The sequence below is a fragment of the Ostrea edulis genome, chromosome 9 (genome assembly GCF_947568905.1).
Source record: "Ostrea edulis chromosome 9, xbOstEdul1.1, whole genome shotgun sequence".
Lineage (NCBI taxonomy): Eukaryota > Metazoa > Mollusca > Bivalvia > Ostreida > Ostreidae > Ostrea > Ostrea edulis.
Genome location: NC_079172.1, coordinates 28,318,824 through 28,330,383, shown reverse-complemented (window position 1 = coordinate 28,330,383; position 11,560 = coordinate 28,318,824). Strand labels below are relative to the sequence as shown.

At 34.3% G+C, this 11,560-nt stretch overlaps 1 pseudogene; it reads left to right on the top strand.

The window, feature by feature from the left end:
* The first annotated feature begins 875 nt into the window (after positions 1 to 875).
* On the top strand, positions 876 to 5,878 carry LOC130050324 (uncharacterized; annotated as a pseudogene).
* The last annotated feature ends 5,682 nt before the right edge of the window (positions 5,879 to 11,560 follow it).

Sequence of the window (11,560 nt, the reverse complement as noted above, 5' to 3'; positions counted from 1 at the left end):
TACTAATGTTAGTATCTAGTTACATTTTAATGAGATTATTCTGTCACGAACCATATATATGGAATGCGTCATATTGTTACTTATGTATATGTCCTAAAACTTCTTCATTGAGACTGGTGCATGTGTAATAAATGCATGTATGGTTTCTCATTCTGGAAAATAACTCAAGATGTAAGTGTATACATATTACTTTCTTATCAACATAAATGAAGTTGTCCATAATTAAGAAAGTACATATCCAATACCTTCCCAAGAACCAGTCACTTTATTGATCTGGATTATGAAAATTGTGATGTGTTTTTAGTTTCGAAATTTTGGCTTCCTCCAGGAAAGACATTTGTATCATACTTGAGAGCCAACAATGCATTTCAATATGATTTGCTTAATTGGTTTGTTTGTTTACAAAATCAAACTTAGAATTGATTAAACCAGTTAATTGCGTTTGACATTTTTCCTTTACAATTCAACGTGTAAATTGTTTAAATCGAATGATTACATGTATAGGATATGTTATGCATTTTATTGATTACTGTTCGATATCTTCGCGTTTCATTCAATGGAAACTTTCGAAAGCTCTATTTCTGAAACCTTCAAAACGGTTTTCTTGGGTCCCATCTTTCTCACATAAATTTTCTAACATTCATAAATGAAAATAATTTGATGAAATGTTTTGAGATTTTTCATTCCGCATACGTGACCTTCAATATTGTATTCTGTTTTGATTCCCTGGACCCACCGCTGTATTAGTGTTGTAAGCCACGCAGATACTTTCCATGTACCGGTAATACGTGTTGAATACTATAATGCACTTGTATGTTATAGAACATTAGCTATATCTGTTTGTTTGGTGATGATACAGCGTAGGTTGAAAATAATTATTAGCATACTTATTAATATTTCCCTTTTTGTTATATTACATATAAAATGATGATTTTACCAACCTTCCTACTGATGGTCCATGTTTCACACGTTGAAACACAAACCGGAAGCTGCAAAGACATCTTACATGGCTTCCTGTCTGGACAATTGTCGTCCGCTCTCGGAGATTATCAAATTAAAGCATTGAAGCAGGAGTTCCTAAGGTTCACAAATACCATGCAGCGATCTATGAATGTATTCAAGGAACAAATGAAAGCTGATTTTGAGAAAAAAAGGTACATGACTATACTATACTTTTTCATCAATCAATTCGGCTTAGTTCCCCCGTTATATCTATATGTTTCTTTAATGCATTTTGTACACTAAGAACTTCTAACTGATCAAAAACAACATACTTTAACAAAGGATTTAAAACGAGATGAGATACAAAGTCGTCATATAACTGAAATAATACAAAAAGATTAAGTATATATCTAAAATTTTATTTGTATAATACCGGGTACCTTATTTATAACAGACAGGAAAATGTAAACAATTATTTTTGAATAAATTATAATTATTTGAAATGAAAAATCAAGTGGCTATCAGATTGCTTGCAATATTTATCAAATCCACATTCTTCTGAGCGTTATTTCCTAAGAACATATATGCATATATAACCTAAATACATTTATTAAGGTCAAACAAGTTAAAGCCACAATCTTGAAATTCATCATATGAAAGTATCCACCCCTCATATAATTTCGACTCAACGTATTGTTAAAAATGAATCAAATAGAAAATTCCCGTCCGCATAAAAGGGGGGATCCGGACCTTTGGATCCACCTTTATATAGATATGTATCTTGTACACGTAAAATAGAATTTCTCCGGTTACGAGTTAACTTTACTATTTATATATCAACGTAATGTTCTTAAGTCGTTCCACCTGAGATTAATTAAGTCTATTATTACTACTTTTTACTACTTCGTACATTCTGGATCAGCTCTTTTGACGAATAGGGCATGCCCTAATTCGCTCCGCTTTTAACATTGATTGACAAGCCTAAAAGCCCCAAAACATACATTCTGCGATGTAAATACGTTTGTAGATTTAGTTTAGTTGCAGTGCTAGGTGTATTCACATGTAATTTTTGTTGTTTTATCATCACTCTCTCTTAATATTGCCCACATTATGTAATTATTTTCGTTTGTCCTGAAGAAATGAGAAGTCGTCCCACAAATTAGACAAACTGTTTCTTCGTGTCGTTGGTCATTTTAGTGGTTTGTGTGTGTTTTTTTTATCAGACCTATACATATAGTTTCAGCAGTATATAGGGCTCACAGCGGGTGTGACCGGTCAACAGGTGATGCTTACTCCTCCTAGGCACCTGGTCCAACCTCTGGTGGGTCCAGGGATCCGTGATTGCCCAACTATCTATTTTGTATTCCTTATAGGAGTTATGAGATCACTGTGTTTGTTATCTTCATCTTGCATATATATATATATATATATATATATATGTATATATATATATACCCAGATGATAGGGGTGCTTATTGCTCCTAGGCATCTGATCCTCCCTCCTCCCACCTTATGTATGTTTAGAGGTCCGTGTTTTCTAACTTTCTATTTTGTATTGATTATAGAAGTTATGAAATTGGAAATACCAGTGAACTCTTAGATAAACATTATTGCCCTTTGGAAAGACATAATAAATATAAAGCACAGAAAACTTTCCATTATTTTGTTTTCGATACCCACTTCCTCCCTTACCCGAGGTTGAACTCCCGACCTGTGGAACCAAATATCATGGCAGCATGTAACCAGCGCGCTAAACCGCTCGACCATTTAAAGAAGTAAAAAAAAAACTTGCTTTTGATGACGATCGAAGTTTCGCCAAGCTGTCATTGTCTTTGTTTGTAAGGTTCATTATTACAACTGTATTTTAAACGAACTTGGCATTAATTCCACCTTTGGTAATCACACTTATACTCCAACTGCCCCTTCAAAAGATGAAATTCTTAGATGCCAAGCTTCAGTTTTAGACACATTTAATATCCCAGTCAATGAGTCGAATTAATATGAGTTACTGTACCTATACTGGATTCCTAAGCTACATTAAACCCCTTACAAACAAAGATACATTGCTGGATCCAGTAAGTGCTCTACCAAGCCCCTATCTTTGCTCCTCATGAAAATATTAACAGATGTGAAGGAGAAACATCAAACTTACTGTGCAACTACATATGCCAAAAGTGGTGTTAATCAAATGTAGATTCTAAATAATTCTAAAGAACTTTTAGTAAAGTTGAAATCGCAGAATTTTCCCCAAATCAATAACATTAAAACATATGTCTTTTCAACACTATACACGACTATTCTTCACGATAAATTAAAGACTAGACTTTTTTACATCATAAACGGTTGCATCTTCAACAAAAACGGAAAACGAAAATAATCATATCTAGTGATCAGTCATTCAAAAACTTACTTTGTTAAACACCACTCTGATTCCACGCACAAGTATTCTGAAGTTGAAATTAAAAAAATATGCTAGAGTTCCTCATTGACAATATATTCGTGGTCTTTGGTGATCAGATCTTCCAACAATCTGTTGGAATCCCCATGGGCACGAATTGTGCTCCTTTGTTAGCTGACCTGTTTCTATATTCATATGAAGCAGAATTTATTCAAAAACTTCTACGCGAGAAGAAAAAATATCTCGCTGTGGCCTTCAATTCGACATTTAGATATATCGATGCCGTTTTGTCTATGAACAATAATAGCTTTCATTCATATGTCGATTTGATATATCCCTGTGTGCTCGAAATAAAGGACACTGCAGAGTCGTCCACTTCTGCTTCATACTTAGATATTCTATTGAAAGTAGACATTAACGGCAAACTGACAACTCAACTATATGACAAATGGGATGCTTTCAGTTTCTCCGTCGTCAACTTCCCATAGTTATATAGCAATGTTCCATTATCACCTGCGTATGGTGTTTATAGATCTCAACTGAATCGATATGCAAGAGCTTGTTTTGCGTATAGGCAGTTTTGTTAAATCGAGGTAAACTATTGACAAACAAGTTGATGGTACAGGGGTTTTAGTAGTCTCGATTGAAGTCAGCATTTCGCAAGTTCTATGGTCGTTATAACGATCTAGTTCGTCAATACAACCTCGCATTGGGTCAAATGCTGTCTGACGTGTTTCATACCTATTGTTAAGCCGTTCTTGGTGCACTGATTTTGACTACGGATAACTCCGTTTACCTGATCAGGATATAGGGCCCATGGCGGGTGTGACCGGTCAACAGGGAATGCTTACTCCTCCTAGGCACCTGGTCCCACCTCTGGTGTGTCCAGGGGTCCGTGTTTGCCCAACTATCTATTTTGTATAGCTCTTAGGAGTTATGAGATTGACCACTGTTCGTTATCTTCACCTTGCATGCTACAGGGTCATTGAGAATAGAAATGGGATACTGCTATTAAACGCAAATGTACATTTCAAAGAATCATACAAGATACAGATTGCATCTGAAATATTTTATATAAAGCACGGAAATAGCAGTGAACTGTTGAATAAATATAACTACCCTAACTGAAATATTTAAAATATAGGACAGAAAATTTCACATATTTTATTTTAGATACTCACTTCCACCCCCTTTCGGGATCTATTTGATATACAATTAAGAGTACGTGTGCGTAGAATAAAAATTGTGTTTAACAAAGTAATGTTTTGAAGGACTGGTCACTAGACATAAATGCGATTTCGGACGGAGAAAATGTTATTGTTAGAGAAAATATAGATTCAAAATGAAAATAAATTCATTTCAATGTTTGGGTTTTAATTTTACTAAAACGGAAGTTATCATATTACATTCGATAATTTTTCATAATTCAGTTATTGTTTTTATTTACATCGATAAAAGTGATCACTATCATGTTTGAATTATGGAAAGTTCAATATTCTTGAAAATTTTATAGACTCGCTATAATGACTCTGATTAATCCGTATACTTGATCATGATATAGGGATGTAAAAATTGTTTAAAAGCATATTTTCATTTCAACCTAGAATATTAAGTCTGTTAGAAACACACATTTATGGTCCAAGTCTTGCACTCCCCTTTTTGAAGTACATCAAGTTGTTGCTTTTATTGTCTTTTTTATAAAGGTAGAAGAAAGAGAAGCGTTGTTTATACAAGATGGGGAAAGAAGACATGTCCCTCGAATGCTGAGCTGGTTCTTTCTGGTAAGTGTACATGGAGATAAGAGGAACTGGATTTTCTGTCATGAATTGATATATTGCAATGTGGCAATACTCATGTAAAAATAATCCTTCTTTGACAGGAATTACAGGTGGGTCACATTATACCCACTCGGGAGCGGCTGTTGATCCCCTTTGTTTACCAAGAGATCCTGAATGGGGTCGGTACAAAGATGGAACGAACGGTGTCAGAGCTTATGTATATGGAGCAGAATACCAAACAAGCGATTCTCTGAGTAACTTGCATAGACTCCATGACCATGACGTACCGTGAGCTGTCTGCCTGATTCATAATAGATCTGTTCTTAGAGTATTCCCAGGTACGTTTGAACCAATTCATGCAATTACTAATATTCAATAGATCATGATTTAACCAACCTTAACGAATTCACACATATATCAAAGATAAAGAATATACAAAATAGTTTCCAAAATAGTAAACATCTAACTGTTGTTTCTCATTACTTTAGCAAAGAAAACTTGTTACAAAGGTTGGAAATTGGAATACGATGGCTATCTAATGGCGGGATATTATAATCAGGCTGCTGCCACAACGTACAATTGTGTGGATAGGAATCCTGATACTGTTACTGGGGGTCATTCTAATCATGATGGTTATCTTTTCTATTCCGTGGAGGCCAGATGTGGATCATTGAAATGTCCACCATACGTAAACGGACGGGAACTTGTATGTGCTGTCTGCTCCAAGGCATAAAGGTATCGGATAGGACAATGGAAATATCTCCACACAATAAAGAGATTGATTTCAGAATTAATACTGTGTTATTCTTTTCCAAGCTTGATTGAGGATATGATGAGAATAAAGACATTTTCAATTTTGTAGAAATGTCTTATATTTGCTTCATTGCATCGCTCACAATTCTTTTAAAACAGCAATGTGTTGGCAGATATCAAACAAAATATTTCCAATCTGATCCAAATAAATTTTTGGTGTTGTTTGCATTTTTGTTCCATGCTAACTCAGAGTGTTTAATTTCAGTCTTATGAAATACACCTGTACGCTGTAAAATTGCACAAAGGATATAATTTCAAACCACAACAAGTGTTATGCCTTTTGCACACTATTTTGACAACGGATTACTCCGTTTTTTCGGATCAAGACATAGGGCTTACGACAAGGGATGCTTACTCCTCCTAGGCACGTGATCACACCTCTGGTATGTCCAGAGTCCGTGTTTCCCCAACTCTTTTTTGTATTCCTTGTGGGATTTATGAAACTAATCACTGTTCGTTATATTCGACTTTCATTAGTTTATCATTAGACCTTAAATATTACACGGGTATACTAATTTCGCGCGATACATGTATATTGCATGAATGACACAACCATGTCTTATGAAACTTTTTTTTTCATTCTCTGTAATTCTAATGCGGGAGTATTGCTGATATTTCGCTTCAATCAGAACGATTTGATTTCATATATATCAAACATTGTGTATATTTAGTTATACAAAAGGGTTGTGGTAATTTGTAACTCATGTTGGAATACTACACTGCAAAATGCAATGCTTTAGGTACAAGGAATGGGTAAATGATACTGGAGGATACCAACATGTACGCAGAGGATCACCTTTGCCCGCTTCTTTGATTATTTGTAAATCACTTCCCCGATATACCTGTATTTTGGACTATTAGTTCCAATTTCAGAAGATTAGTTGTTGCTGAATTTCTCAAATGAAGTTCTATCAAACATAAAATGGTTCAAACAAAACTGTGAAATCGGTGCAGGAACCCAGGCACAATGGGGAAAACTCATGAATACAGTCTATTAATATTTGCTAAATTCTCCTGTAATTTTTTTCAAGTCAATTACAACGGTGATTAACTTCTTTTAAAGAGTTCAATCCCTTGGATCATTCCAATTTTGACTATTCAACGTCTAGAAGAAAAAAAAATAGAAAATGATGCTTCTTGTAGACACAAATGATATTATTGGATTAGGGCACCATGTACTTATTTCCATATGGTTGTAAGTAATTATATCCACATCATATTTAACCAAACTATATTTGGTTGCGTTAAATATTATGAATAGAGCATCTGAAGAAACCAAAGGAAGCCAATACTTACTTGGAATTTTCAAGACCAGAAGGCAGACATAATTATGTGGTTATGGATGTGCCCATCGCAGGCATAGGGGTAGTTCCTCATATGACCTGGGAATATATGAAACATCGCTCTTACCTAAATTATGTTGCCATAACAACGAATTTTCATTAACAATTTCTATATTTATAGTAAAGCGACACTTTTAAAATGTCAATAGTAGCACCTGCTCCATTCCAAGAAATGGTTTAAGGTTGATTTAAGGTATGGCACCTGTAATAATTTTACTCTATGTGGTAACGCAGTGTTAAAGTGCTCGCCTTATAATTAGTAGGTCTTCAAATTTGAGCCTTTCTTTTCCCATGGTCAAACCAAAGAAGTAAGCATACATTGCAATCGTTCCTTCCCCAAACGCTTGGCATTTAGAAAAGGTGAAGATAACGAACAGTGATTAATCTAATAATTTCTATAAGAAATACAAAATTAGGAATAGGGAGAATACGGACTGCCGAACATACAAAAGGTGGGATCAGCTACTCTCACAGGTCCTACGGATACATGCTATAAAATCGGAGGTTTCTCGTAGTGGGAGATGTTCATGTCATTATAACCCTCAATGCTACAAACCTGATCATGAAGTATAGATATATTTCTTTCGTACTTCTCACGTCTTTATAAGAGTGAAACATTGTCAGCCGGACGTAAAACAAACAAGGAATCAATCAACCTTTATTGGATTTTACCAGGCAGTGTGCTGTGTTAATGTCACTGAAATGTGACTGAAATGAAGAATGGTAATTAAAAGTTACGAATATTTGTCTCGGTCTTGATTTTGCATTGGAAAATGAAACAAATGAATACCACTTTAAATTGAAATGGAATGACCACATTCAGGTACAGTTTGAAAGATACATGCGCATACATATGATACATAAGAAATGCGCATCTGGTGCATCACAATTGGTACCGTATTAGTTTTACATTATGACCCCTGGGTCGAGGCCTCTGCTGGTGGACTGCTAGTCCCCGAGGGTGTCTACAACCCAGTAGCTAAGTACTTCGTTACTAGCTTGAAAATACGGATGTATATTTAATTGCTGTTATAAAATTTAGAAATTCATTTCAAAATTAAGGATTATCTCCCTCATGCATAGCTCTTATCCTTAAACGAATTTGACTCCACTCTTTTGGCACACTGTTTTTGTCTATAATAGCTCTAAAACTTCATTGTTATTTCGGATTTCAAAAATTTCGGTTGAGCATCACTGAAGAGACATTATAATTTGTCGAAATGCGCATCTGGTGCATCAAAATTGGTACCGTGTAAGTTTTACATTCACTGTTCGGTATCTTCTCCTTTCATTCATTGTACCAACAGCATGTAACTCTTCTATTTTAGCTGACTACATATGCTTTAAACCTTGATATTGAGTAATAGAAAACTGAATCTCTTGAAAATAATAAATTGAATATGTAAATAAACATTAATGAGGGGCGATATAAAATGGGTTTGTTTCAAGGTCATCATTTTCAAGTCATTTCTGGACAGTTATATATGTTAGTCTATCTAACGTATGAGTTTAAAATGATTGGGGAAATGTGCCGCTACTAGGGATTATCTCGCGTTGAAATGTCGTGTTGCAATTCTATGGATTGGCAGCAGACATCCTTTTCCCTAAAATATGCCCTAGGAGTGTTTTAAGTATATATCAAAATCTTCCTAAGCATGTCCTAAATGTCATCTTAATGTCATTTGGGTAAAAACTTTCCGTTTAACTTTATTGAAGATACATTTTTTATAGTACAATATATAGTTATGTATTTCATGACTTTTCCAGATATTTGTGGGGTCAATTTGCAACAATAGCAAAATAGTAACTTACGGTAGTTGAACAATAAATCCAAACAGAATATACACGGACCAAAAACTGAGAATTGACATAAGTCCAAATTTCAAATCCAGCTAACTTTTGAAATAATTTTCATAAACAAATACAATTTTCAATATATGTTTGCAAATCAATGTTTTATACACCTGCAGTTTTTAAAATATCTATGTGAGATAAATCTTAAGATATAAGTAATCAAAATTTTGACTCAAGTCTATTCTCAGTTTATGGTTTTGGTGCCTGGACATACCACAGATGGGATAGGTTCATAGGAAGAGTAAGTATTCCCGTCGACCGGTCACACCTGTTGTGATCCCTATATTATGATCAGGTAAATGTAGTAATCCGTAATCAAAATGATATCTAAAGAACGACCTAACAATTTGTATGAAATAGGTCAGATAGCAGTGGACCCAATAGAAAATTGTATTTGTAAATCAGATTGTTACAACGAGCATATGATTTGTGAAATGCTGATTTTAAAGCGGACTATTAAAATCGCTCTAACACCAACTTACTTGTCAGTAGCCTGACTCATTTTGAAAACTGATTTTGATTTGATAAATAGCTGTGAACTTGAAATAAAATACGTCAGTCTTCCACATCTCCTTCATTTTTGGATATCTTGTTGTACATAGATGTTAACGGCAAACTAACAAACTATTGCTATTGTTACAAATTTTCTATCAATTATCAATTATAAATAAATCTTAGTAATTGTTTAATTGTCATTTGTTAGTAAATTCTGCTGCGCTATATAAAGGCTTTGTTCTGACCCATAACAGAACTGTGGGCTCGTTCGGGATTTTTCAAGATTTGAAGTTTATTTGTCTGACTTGATTGATTTTCGTCGACAGCAGAATTTGCCATGTTTTCGGTCACAGATATTCTTGACTTGCCGATTGTTCGGGTGTTCAATGCCTTCAAAAAGATGAGGTGATATGTTTAGCAGTACACCTCGGGTTTAATTCTACAATGCGTAAATAAGATATCAAAGTAAAGGTCGCTAAAACACTTGTAGAAGAAAATGTTTTTGAGTCAATCAATTTTCCAAACGATCAGTTGAACCAACAAAAATTTCGGAATTCGAATTTCAGTTAGAATTAGAAAAATATGAAATTAGAAAGGGAAACAGAAAGTAAGAAAATTCTAATTAGGAAAATGAAACTAGAAAATGAAACGTGCTGAGAGAGAAAAAGAAAATGACAGAGTAGAAAGAGAAAAGAAAAAAGACAATTTGAGCGAAAAAAAAATGCAATTAGACACTCAAAGAGTAGAAAGAGAGAACGTCAAGAACAATTTGAATTAGAAAAATTAAAAATTCAAAAGAAATCTAAAATTGTACCTGTCAGAACTTAATTCGATGCAGCTAAAAATATCAGGTTAATACCACAAATTCAAGAATAATCAGGGTATCAATATTTTCGGCATTTTAAGAAAGTGAAAGGTGAAGATAACGAACAGTGAATCAATCTCATAACTCCTAAAAACAATACAAAATATATTGTTGGCAAACAGGGACTCCTGGACACACCAGAAGTGGGAACAAATGCCTAGGAAAAGTAAGCATCCTCTGTTGAAAATTCTAAATGATTTCAAGATGTTTGGCCCACTTTGTTACAAAATGTTTTGGTTGGCAAAGCGACTGATATTTACTCGAATAGTTCAGAGTATGACAAGGTCAAGGCCGCGATTTCAAAAGCTTATGAATTAGTACCCGAAGTGTACACACAAAAATTCAGAAAATACAGAAAATTTGACAATCAAACATATGTAGAGTTTGCAAGAGAAAAAGAAGATTTATTTGATCAATGGTTGAGATCTAATAGAATTAATGACAATTTTAACAATATTCATCAACTCATCTTAGTAGAAGAGTTTTTATAAGGAGCATGTTCATCAAGATTTGAGAACATATTTAGAAGATAATATCTCTCATAAAAAAAAATGTAGCAAAATTTCATGCTAGTAGTTCATCAAAGAGTGTTGACTTAGATAAAAAGAATGCTTCAAAGTTTCAATCTAGTTCCCAATCACCACCTCACATTGGTTCTACGTCCAGTGCAAGGTCCAGTCCAAGGTCAGGACGTTCTGAAGGTTCCTCTGGTGTAGGATCCCTTCCTACATGTACTTGTACTTATTGTAAGAAAAAAGGCTATCTGATTAGTGAATGCTTTAAGCTTAACCCTTTCTCTACCGTATCTGTCAATTTGACCGATGGCGCGTAAACACAGGACCACGCAAAAGGAGTGCCTCTAAATCTTTGACACTATGGACATAAGATATGTGATCTATATATCATATTTTTTCGAAATTTTCTCTATTTTTTAAATATGTAAAAATTAATTAAGTAAAGCCATTAGATTAACAAAAGCATTGAAAGCAAAGGATGGCTTTGTCTAAATATGACGCAATGCTTTGTCGCAAGGTCATTTTCCCCCTCGATATGATTTTTTTTTATTTCCCTT